The sequence below is a fragment of the Phyllobates terribilis genome, unplaced genomic scaffold, assembly GCF_046119375.1.
Source record: "Phyllobates terribilis strain yellow unplaced genomic scaffold, ASM4611937v1 Scaffold_4__5_contigs__length_816908805, whole genome shotgun sequence".
Taxonomy (NCBI): Eukaryota; Metazoa; Chordata; class Amphibia; order Anura; family Dendrobatidae; genus Phyllobates; species Phyllobates terribilis.
In genome coordinates, this window is record NW_027362764.1 from 167526627 (window position 1) to 167538702 (window position 12076).

Below are 12076 nucleotides of genomic sequence, written 5' to 3' on the forward strand. Positions count from 1 at the left end.
CAGACCTCCATCAGGTTGCAAACTGAATATATTTTTTTTCTGCATCTACCTCTGAAAAAATATTGGGCTTCTAGCTGTGTGTGGGACTTGTTCTATTAATCCATCTATACAGACCTCCATCAGGTTGCAAACTGAATATATTTTTTTTCTGCATCTACCTCTGAAAAAATATTGGGCTTCTAGCTGTGTGTGGGACTTGTTGTATTAGTCCATCTATACTGACCTCCATCAGGTTGCAAACTGAATATATTTTTTTCTGCATCTACCTCTGAAAAAATATTTGGCCTTCTAGCAGTGTGTGGGACTTTCTCTATTAGTCCATCTATACTGACCTCCATCAGGTTGCAAATTAAAAATAATTTTTATCTGCATCTAGCTCTGAAAAAATATTTGGCCTTCTAGCAGTGTGTGGGACTTTCTCTATTAGTCCATCTATACTGACCTCCATCAGGTTGCAAATTGAATATAATTTTTTTCTGCATCTAACCCAGCCAATAGTTTTGGCCTAATACCACAGTTTGGCCACTCAGCTCTGCTCGGTTCCCATCCATTGTTTTTTTGTGCAAACAACTCCAGAGTTGTTAATTAGTTAACCACCAAAATGAGTGGAAAAAGGCCTGCTGCTGGTGGAAAGGGGAATAGGCGTGTTGGGAAGGGGAAAAAAGGTTGTGTCTGTGGGGTAGGTGTTAAAGCAACAGTAACATCTGCAGAAGAAAGACCATCTTCCAGCCAAACTAAAATGTCTACTTCTTTTAGCGGACAATGTGATAAGATCCCTTTCTTACGGCCACGCCAATCGCTACAAATTCCAGATGAGGCACAAAAACAGCAGGTGCTTCAACGGATATCAAGTGCTCCTTTAAGTGGGCTCTCCTCCACATCAACTTCAACATCACAAATACTCCAGTCCTCAAAGGTGTCACCCCAATCGCACTTGCTTCCTCACAGCTCCCAAATCTCCAGCTGCCCGTCTGAGTATGAGGTAGAACAGATGGTTGAGTCTGCAGAGCTGTTTACTCATAATATAGCCTGGGAATCAGAGGTCGACTCCAGCGCTTCTGTGAATCCAGACGAGGAAATGATCTGCACTGATGCCCAGAATCTTTATGAGTCGGATCCAGGACCAGACGCAGAAGGTTCTGACCATAATGTAGACCCTCATTCCCAAACTGTAACTCCTGTTGGTGGAGACAATGAGGAAGACGATGATAAGACTCAAATACCTGATTGGAGCGACAACTTTAGTTTTTTGTCAGGGCAGGAACAGGTTGGCTCTGAGGACGACGGGTGTGATAACGCACAGGGTGATGATGATGAGGTTGGAGATCCCACTTACTGTCAACCCACAGTCAGCCAAGAGATGAGGTCAGCAGAGGAGGTGGAGGAAGATGCTAGTGACGACGAGGTCAGGTTGCGCCTTCCTGGACAGAGACGTAGTACTGGAAGCACGTCAACAACTGCATCCTCAAACACAACTCTGCCTCTCACCACAAGTCGTGGTGGCTCTTCAGGTCGCATGGGTGCTAAGCCTTGCATAGCCTGGGCATTTTTTCAGATCGATAAAGATGACCCAACTCGTGTTATCTGTAACATTTGTCAGCAAAAGCTAAGTAGAGGCCAAAAAATACATAGTTTGAGTACTTCATGCATGAACCGGCACATGGACATGAAGCATAAGTTGCAGTGGGAAGCTCAGTGTGCTACAATGCGGCCTAGCCGGGCGGGCCAACCACCGTCTGCCATATCTTGTGCATCCGCGGCCTCTTCATCCTCTGTGACTGGGGGGACAGCAGTCACACCTGTTTTGGGGCGCAGACCTGCCACCTCTTTACCCGCAAAAAGCCAGCGTGATTGGCAGGTCATCATTTTCTTTGGAGGTGGTAACACCAGCTGGTGTTGAGCGCTGTCCGACATCGATAGCACCACCTTTGGATCAAGACAACCTAACATGTCCGCCTGCATCTTCCTCACAGACCGGCAGTTTGCCGGGGACACCCTTATCAACCCCGTCTAAGCACAATAGCCAGCCCTCGGTCCCTCAGATGTGGACAAGTAAAAGACCATTTCCTCCTAGCCATGAGAAAGCTAAGAGGTTGAATTTCACCATCTGCAAGCTCTTGGCTACAGAAATGCTGCCTTTCCGCCTGGTGGACACAGAGGATTTTCGAGACCTTATGTCCGTCGCAGTGCCCCAGTACCAGATGCCCAGTCGGCACTACTTCTCAAAGAAAGGTGTGCCTGCGCTCCACCAGCATGTCGCACACAACATCACCGCTTCTTTGAGAAACTCTGTGTGTGACAGGGTGCATTTCACCACAGACACTTGGACGAGTAGGCATGGACAGGGGCGTTACATGTCGCTGACTGGGCACTGGGTAACTATGGTGACAGCAGGACAAGGGGCTGCTGTCCAAGTCTTGCCGTCCCCACGAGTTGTGCGTCAATCCTCTTTATGTCAAAGTTCCTCCACTGCTTCTGCCTCCTCAACCTCCTCTCGGTCTTCCACCTGCACCCAAAGCCTGTCTGGTCATGCCACAAGCTTTCTAACTGCGCAGAAGGGATCCTGCACACCTCCTTACTATGCTGGCAGTAGGGCTCAACGTCATCAGGCGGTTTTTACATTGAAATGTCTGGGAAATGTGAGTCACACAGCTGAGGAGTTGTGGTCAGCTCTGGAGAACCAATTTCATGAATGGTTGTCTCCACTGGACCTGAAACCAGGGAAGGCCGTGTGCGACAATGCTGCAAACCTGGGTGCAGCCCTTCGCCGGGGCAATGTCACACACATGCCTTGTATGGCTCACGTGTTGAACCTGGTTGTCCAGCAATTTTTAGCCCACTATCCCAGACTAGATGGCCTTCTGCAGAGGGCACGGTCGCTGTGTGCTCACTTTCGCCGTTCGCATCCCGCAGCTCAGCGACTTACATCTCTACAGAAGTCGTTGGGCCTGCCACTTCACCGGCTAAAATGCGATGTGCCTACCCGGTGGAATTCAACTCTGCACATGTTGCAGCGACTGTGGCAGCACCGACAAGCCCTGGTGCAATACGTTCTGACGTATAGCTTGGGCCAACGAGATCCAGAGGTGGGGCAAATCACGCTGGAGGAGTGGTCTCAGATCCGGGACCTATGCACCCTTCTGCACAGTTTTGAAATGGCGACGAAGATGTTTAGTGCTGACGATGCCATTATCAGCATGACTATTCCGGTGATTTACATGCTGGAGCACATGTTAAACAGAATTCGGAGTCAGGTGGTGGCACAAGAGGAGGTGGAGGAAATAGAGGAGGAGGAGTTGTATGCGGAAGGGCTAACATCTGCAAGGTCCAGACGGTCGGCAGCACCAAGGCGGCAGGCATGTGAGGGTAGGGGAGATGGTTTTACCAGGGCGCATGGTAGCAGCCAAACTAGTGAGGAAGGTGCAGGAGCCCAGGAAGAAGTGGAGGACGAACTGATGGAAGACTCATCAGATGAGGGAGACCTTGATCACATTTCTGTTGTACGAGGTTGGGGGGAGAGGACAGAGGAAGGAAGCATGATTGTTACCTCGCCACCAACAAAACAGGGACTTGGTGCTCCTGGATGCGCAACACACATGAGTGCCTTCTTGCTGCACTACCTGCAACATGACCCTCGAATTGTGAGAATTAGAAATAATCCTGACTACTGGGTTGCCACACTGTTAGATCCCCGGTACAAAAGTAAATTTGCAGAAATTATTCCTGCCATAGAAAGGGATGCACGCATGCAGGAGTATCAGCAGAGACTGTTGCAGAATCTTACATGTGCTTTTCCACAAAATACCAGTGGTGCACGTAGTGAATCTCACAGTTCCAACTTGCCAACCGTGGGACCGTCAAGTGTTCAGCACTCAAACCGTAACAGAACCACAGTATCTGCTGGTAACATTAATTTTGCGGAATCATTTCACCACTTTTTTAGCCCATCCTTTGCAAGGCCACAGGAGACAAGAAGTCTGACACATAGTCAACGCCTAGAGACGATGGTACAGGAGTATCTCCAAGCAAACATTGAAGCCACGACTGTGTCACTGGACCCTTGCTCTTTTTGGGCTTCCAATCTGGATAAATGGCCGGAGCTAGCCACTTACGCCTTGGAGATCTTGTCATGCCCCGCAGCCAGCGTTCTGTCTGAACGTGTGTTCAGCGCTGCTGGTGGTGTGCTGACAGATAAGCGCACGCGGCTCTTCACTGATAATGTAGACAGACTCACGTTCATAAAGATGAACAAATCATGGATCCGAAATGACTTTTCTACCCCTGTGTCATCCTGGGGAGAGTAAAAGCTTGATGATTGGTTAAAATCACCCTACCAACCGTTTTAAGCTTTCAAATTACTAATCATGTTTATCTGTATCTTGGCTGGAAAATAATTTGGGCTTTGTAGCAGTGTGCAGCACTGATTCTATTAGGCCATCTATAATAAGCTCCACCAGATTTAAAATTACTAATCATGTTTATCTGTATCTTGACTGGAAAATAATTTGGGTTTTGTAGCAGTGTGCAGCACTGATCCTATTAGGCCATCTATACTAAAGCTTCACCAGATTTAAAATTAATAATAATTTTTAGCTGCATCTAGCCCGGAAAATAATTTTGGGGCTCCGAGATGCGCAAGATACATAAGTGCCTTCTTGCTGCACTACCTGCAGCATGACCCTCATATTGTCAGAATTCGAAGTAATCATGACTACTGGGTTGCCACACTCTTAGATCCCCCAAACTTTTCGATCAACCTTTTCATTTTAATAAAGACCAAAAAAATGGTCATTTTTGAAATTATAAGCATTAGCAGGTTGTTAGAAACTGAAATCAAACAGTTTTCAACTCAAAACTTTATTCTAGGTGATGTTACATTTTCACATAGGACCCCTTGTTCGAAAGGAGCTTCTGAACTCTCTCGTCCATTGAATTTGTCAGGTTTTGGATGGTTTCTGCTTCAATTGTTTTGCATGAGGACAGAATACCCTCCCAGAGCTGTTGCTTAGATGTGAACTGCCTCCCGCCATCATAGACACTCCTTTTAATGTTGCTCCAAAGGTTCTGAATGGGGTAGAGGTCAGGGGAGCATGGGGGTCACACCATAAGTTTGTCCCCTTTTATGCCCATATCAGCCAGAGATGCAGATGTTTTATGTGCAGCATGAGATGGTGCATTATCATGCAGAAAAATGATCTTGCTGTGAAATACACGGTTCTTCTTCTTGAACCATGGCAGGAAGTGCTGTTTGAGAAAATCCACATACATTATGGAGTTCATCTTTAGCACCTTCAGGGATCCTAAAGGGGCCGACAATCTCTCTCCCCATGATTCCAGCCCAAAACATTACTCCACCTCCTCCTTGTTGGCGCTGTAGCCGTGTTTGCGTGGGGTGTCCATCAACCAGCCATCCTCCACTCCATCCATCTGGACCATCGAGCGCTGCACGGCACTCATCCGTGAACAAAACAGTTTTGAAATCAGTCTTCATGTAATGTTTGGCCCACTGGAGCCGTTTCTGCTTGTGTGAAGTGGATAAAGGAGGTCGACAGGATGGCGTATGCACAGCTGCAAACCTCTGAAGGACCCTGCATCTTGTTGTTCGGGGGACGTTGGAGGCACAAGCAGCTTCAAAAACTTGTCTGCTGCTATGACAAGGCTTTTTTGCCGCTGCTCTTTCAACCTGACGTAATTGCCTGTAGGAAAGAGTCCTCAATTTGCCCTTATCAGCACGCACACGTGTGTACTGTGAATCAGCTACATACTTCTTGATTGCCAAGACACTTCATCCTGATCATCGCACAATGTTGATTGTAGTCATGCCTTGACCTAAACACTCCACAATTTGTTGCTTCTCAGCAGCCGACACATCCTTTTTCTTTCCCATTTTGGCAGAAAATGTAGGCTGCTTAATAATGTGCGACAGCCTTCTTAAGTAGTCTTGCCTTTCATTGGACACACCTGCCAAACTAATTAGCACAGGTGTCTGCAATTGCTTACAGTGATATAAAGAGCCCTGACACACATCACCATCAATGAGTTTAACTGACAAACAAACAAATTCTTCCCTTATCACTCCTAAACACTTTTTGCATAATAATTTGGAACACAGTGTACATGTGCTTTTCCACAAAACACCAGTGGTTCACGTAGTGAATCTTACAGTTCTAACTTGCCAACCGTGGTCTGTATGGAGTTGTTCAATAAAGGGCCCAAAATTAAGATAACATAGATGGGAGAGGTCTCTATGAATAGGAATTCCTAAGTATTTGATACCCTGTGAGGGCCAGGCAAAGGGAAAGTTGGACTGGATGGAATCCTATATGGATTTAGGGAGGGAGACATCGAGGGCCTCAGACTTCGCTGCATTGATTTTAAAATTTGACCATGTAACAAAGTGATCTATTTCAGCCATAACAGCAGGGATGGATATATGTGATTGAGTGATATATACTAGGACATCATCAGCAAATAGAGAGCACTTGTACTCGGTGCCTCCCACCTCAATCCATCTAATATTGGGGTTATGGCGAATTGATGAGAGCAGGTGCTCCGTCACTAGGATGTATAAGAGAGGGGACAGAGAACATCCCTGCCTTGTCCCATTGGTGATTGTGAAAGGTGATGAAAATGTTCTGACGCGCCCCCTGGGCCTTGGGACACCCGGATCCGGACCCTTTTTGGTGGATGCTGGTGGTTGTAGTCTCCGTGGCGGCAACCCGGTTCCGTGGCTCAGGGCGGTCAAACCAGTGGCGGAACTATTTATGTGGTTTTGATGTTTAAATGTCCGACTACGCCACCCGTGGATTGCGGTCAGAGTGAACCGCCGCTCCAGGGCAGACCGCTGAGGCTGGTGTTGTGGGTGCAGCAGAGCGTAGCATAACTCCCCACGGGAGGAGTATAGCCTCAGGGCAGTGTATGCGGAGGATGGGGGTGATGGTGCAGGGCAGCAGCAGTAATGACACGGAGTCAGTGATGCAGTCCAGGGTCTTTACTCACAGTTCTTATTATCCAGACCACGTCTGCAGGTAACGGCTGCCCACGTCGAACTGTGCTCACCAGGTGAGGGGCTCAGACAACTCCCAGATAACTTTGGAGTGCTTCACAGGACCCCCTTTGTGTGTCCTTTGTCTGGCCTTTCTTACCAACCCTTCTGTCCGGCTGCCTTGGGCCTCCTCTTGGTAAACTTGGCGCCAGTTTCCCTGACCCTATGTGGTGCCTTCCTAGCGGGTGTAGCGAGGGGCTGCGCCACATAAAATGTCACAGCCTCCGGTTTCTAGCTGAGGGTCGTTTCCTGCCTCCACTAGTTTCGGGGACCGGTCTCCCCCTTTGGCCTGACCCCTCCACGCAGGTGGATTCGGGCGTGCGGTGGCGACTCGCCCGTCCGCACCCCTGGGATCCCTTCATTCCTCGTTCCTGGAGCCTTCTCCGCTCCTCTTCTTTCCTTCTCCCTCTTCCAGGCCTGGGCCTCTGTTACTAGGCCCGCCTCCGGAGCAGAGCTCATGCAGAGCCCCTGCTCCCTGCCACTTCTGCTCAGACTTCTCTGCAGTGAACTAAGATGGTGCCCACCTTTTATACTCCCTTCTCAATGCACCCAGGAACTGCTTCCTCCCTGCTCCTGCACTACGGGGTTCCCCTTCCTCAGTGCTCCCTCCCCCCACTCCAGCCAGGGACAGGGACTGTCGTGCCCATCTCAGAGGCATATTGGTCGCCCTGCCCCACGGCAATGTGGTGTAATGCATGCAGGTGTCGGGTCCTGATCCACACTCCATCCTTACCTGAGAGTGAGATATCACACCTCTGGGTGAGGTGCAATACCTCTGTAGCAACCGAGCCCTCAGGGTGCTACAGTTCCATTTATCTTCAGCCTAGGTGACGTATTGTGATACAGGGCCGTGATTTTGGCTATAAAAGGGTCCCCTAGACCCCTACCCCAAGCTTTTTAAGAGAATCATATATGGCGTGCCAGGAGACTCTATGGAATGCTTTCTCAGCATCCAACGAGAGTATCTAATTACAAATTTTTAACTGCATCTAGCCCAGGAAATACTTTGTGCCTAGTAGCAGTGTCTGCTAGTCAGCGGATTATCCCGGCTGTTAAGCAAGCTACACCACCTGTAGTTTAGACACTTAATTTTTTCAAAGGAAATGCTTCGGGACCATGGGATACTCAGTGAAGAGCATCAGGAGGCACCCCAAGGCATAGGGGCTGGGACTGGCAGTAGGATGCCTTGCGGTGGACAGTCGAGCTCGATCCTTATAGAAGCTTTTTAACTGCAGCAGCTTTAGTGGACGCTACTGGAGCTGGAATTACGCGGCTGCTGGCATGAGACTTGCCCTCCAATAGATACTTGTAAATGGATTTAAAGTGTATTCATTCAAATTAGAGAGACAATTTAAATTAAAAAGCTTAGAGCTGCCTCCACCACAGGGGGGCTCGCTCGACCCACCAGCGGACAGGCACCAGTATTGGGAGAGGGGGGCTGGCCATCAGGGTTCACCGCGGCTCTGGCACAAACCCGGCGACACGGAGGTGGCACGGGCAGGAGCGGACTGGCCGTGTCGGCTTCTCACTTTTTGGATTTTAGAAGGGCATGACATGCCTATATCTGTGTCTCCCCCTCCTTTTACTCCTCCACCTCTTTTATTTTCGCATGACTATATGTACTTGTCACTTTTCCATGTGTTAGTTATGTCTTCTGAGCAGTTTGTCAGCTTTTGGACACCTTTGAAGGTGTTTTCTATGTGTTTCTATGTGTTTTTGTTTGCCTGCCATTGGTTTTAACGGTGTTCGAAGGTGTTCGACGAACAGTTCGGCGAACACACGGGTGTTCGACGAACCGAACCGAACTCGAACACTACGGGGGTGGCTCAACACTAGTAATAACTCTCAGACAACACCGGGTGAGGGTAAAACAGTGTGGTGATACTTTATTGAACCACAAAACGGACAATAAACACATAGAACAGTCCCAGCAAATGCCCAAGATGGTACAACATGACACAGTCTCACCGTTCCGCTGGCCCACCTGGGATAAAACAGCTGCGATTTTGGGACTTCCAGGGCCAACTACCTCAATCAGTGGCCCCCCGCTTATGGCGGGCCCCCACAAAGAGAAGGTGGCAGCAAGCTTAGAAAGCTAGCAGTTCATCGAGGTACAAGGCCAGGAGACCCGAGGTTCCCACCCTGGCCTCTCCGAGCGTTTCCATGGGGCCAGATGACCGGCTGGTCCCAATCTGGCTTCTCCGAATGTTTCCATGGGTTTCAGGTGACCGGAGGGTCCCACCTGGCAACCCTAAACAACATATTCATGGGGCCAGGTGACTTAATCGTCTCAACCTGGTCTCCTCAAATGTATCCATGGATTCTCTGATGGTCAATGGAGCAGATCCGTATCTTTCCAGTCAGGGCCATATACTCTTAGGCTAGAATCATTTGGATCCAAATCTGTGTCTCTTTGGTTACAGCCATGCTTCCAAGCTGATGGTGTCACACGCTGTCTAGCGCTAAGTATCTGCGATCTATTCTAGATGCTGCTGTAACTTTAACTGTGTTATTTCCCCTAGTACTGCATGAGTTAATGTGTGAGTCTCCTCCCCCAAGTCTTTAAGTAGCCTCTCCTTCCACCAGGTGGTGCTGCTGATAGAGTTTCACTCTATAGCTGGAAGCCATGCTGTGCTGACCTGTTGGTTTGTGCTGCTGAAGTCCTTTCCTTTGAAGTTGCTGTACCTTTTCAGTGGAGGGAGGTGAGGGGGATTAGCACAGGGCTTGTGGAGGAGTTAGGGCTTAGGGTGGAGACCTGAACCTTTTCACCATCAGTGATACCTTCGGGGTCAGGGCTATTCAGGGTTCCCTGTCTAGGGACAGACTAGCTTTCCCTGCTCACCCTGCCTGTATCTGCCTTTTACTCGCAAGCATTCCCCCTACACCGTGACAGATGGTCTGAGAGAGTCTAATCTTTGATTCTCCTTGTAAAGTCTCCTTCAATTCTCTGTTTCAAATCTCTTTGCAGCAGGATAGAAAAACCCTTTTATATATTTACATATGTGGCTAAAGTCATCAGTCACAGGTCAGAGGTAAAGGTGCAGGGCTCACTCAGGTTTGAGCTAATCAATTTACATAGTTGGTATAGTAGGGGGCTCTTTAAATCAACATTCAGCTGGCTTTAGTATAACATGTAATTAGCATATTAACAAACATCATTGTTCACAAACCCAAGAGGAGGCAAAACTCAGGGTTATACAAATACTTGTCTGTCCTTCTTGACTAGCCACAGAAATACACATACATTTACAAGTCAACACAAACACAATAGGGTATTTCTCTTGGCTCAGCAAATCTAGACGTCTGGCGGATTAAGATTAGAAGCTGTGTTTTCACAGTCTTCATATTAGATTAAAGTTTCAGAGATTACTTTCTGGGGAGAGATATAAATAAAATAACTTCGTGTCCAGTTCATAATTGTATTTGCACCTGTTTTTTGATAAGTTTTTAATGCTTTATGCTCTTTTTTATTATGACATTTTCTTCTTTCTATGTGTGACTTTTCTGTTAGTGTATTTTTTATATGTTCACATGGGGCTTTTTTTTTTAGATTGCCACTATGGGAAAAGTTTAGGATTTCATCATGTTTTTGCCTGATTCATCATCTGTGAATTTTCAAAAAGTTGCAAAATTTTTCTCAAATGTATTCCTGTCCCAACCTCTTCCCTCAATTCATTATTGCATTTATGCCTGTTTTCTGCCGAGTTTTTAGTGTTTTGTGCCTATTTTGGTTGGGGCCATATTCATCTATCCACTTGCGTATGTTTTAGTCTGCGTGCCCACGTTGCGTATTACAAGCGTATATGCTGCGGAATTTCCGCAGCGTAAACGCTTGTAAAACGCATGTATATCCGCACCCTATGGTCCCCAATGGCATTCCGCAATGTCAATGCCCATGCTGCGGATTTTTCCGCAGCGTATATGCTGCAGTCAAAAATCCGCAGCATGTTCATTAATTTTGCGTTTCCGCATGCGGAATCAATGTGCGGATGGTACCCAAGTCTGGATGAGAGGAGACTCTCATCCAGACCTGGGTACCAAAGAACCTGTAAAAAAAAGAAAAAATAAAGTTTATACTTATCTTCTGATGTTTTCCCTCCGTCGCGCTGTTGTCTGAAGGACCTGCCACGTCATTGAGTCATGTGACCCATCACATGACTCAATGACTTCACCGCAGGTCTTGCACACAACAGCGTGAGCTGCTCAAGACTCCGGACGGGGCAGAGAATGCACCGGAAGGTGAGTATAAACTTTATTTTTTTATTTTTTACCATTCTGATTCTTTTTTTTAACTATTACTTGGTCACACTATATAAATCCATGCCGGTTGCATGGATTTATATAGTGTGAACAAGTTGTCAAGCACTTTTCCAAGTGATGCTTAAATCACTTGGAGAAGTGCTTGATAACCCGCATGCGGAAATGCATGCAAAGACGCTGCAAAGACGCCTCACAAACGCTTCTACCTGGCGGGAAAACCGCATGTAAAATCCGCATGCGATTTTCCCGCCAGGGAGAATCGTAAAAAATATTCTTCAGTTCCGCAACGTGGGCACTTAGTCTTAAAGTCATTTTTTTATGTGTTTGTGTTTTTTTTGTTACTTTGCCACTATGGGCAGAATTTAGGGATTACAGATGTGTTCACCTGATTCGTCATTTGCGACTTTTCGAAAAGTCACAAAATTTGACGCAAATATACTCCAGTTCCCCTTCAGGTGTTTTTTATGTACATCTGAAATTTTGGCTAATGTTTTTTGCAACCTTTTAGCAGCTTATGTTGAAGAACAAAAATAAAGAGCATTTTGCAGTCCAGTAGCTCATCATAATGCACAATTCTACCTGCTTTGGAGGTAGAAATGGGCCCCCTTACCTCTTGTACGCCTGTGCGGCTGCACAGGTTGCACCAATGGTATGTCGGCCCTTGTGTATCATGGTCCGAGTACATACGGTAATAAAAAAACTGGTCAAGGATCTCATGATCCGAACTTGAAAGCCTTGTAAATGGTGTACCTATAAGGCTGTCAAGTACAG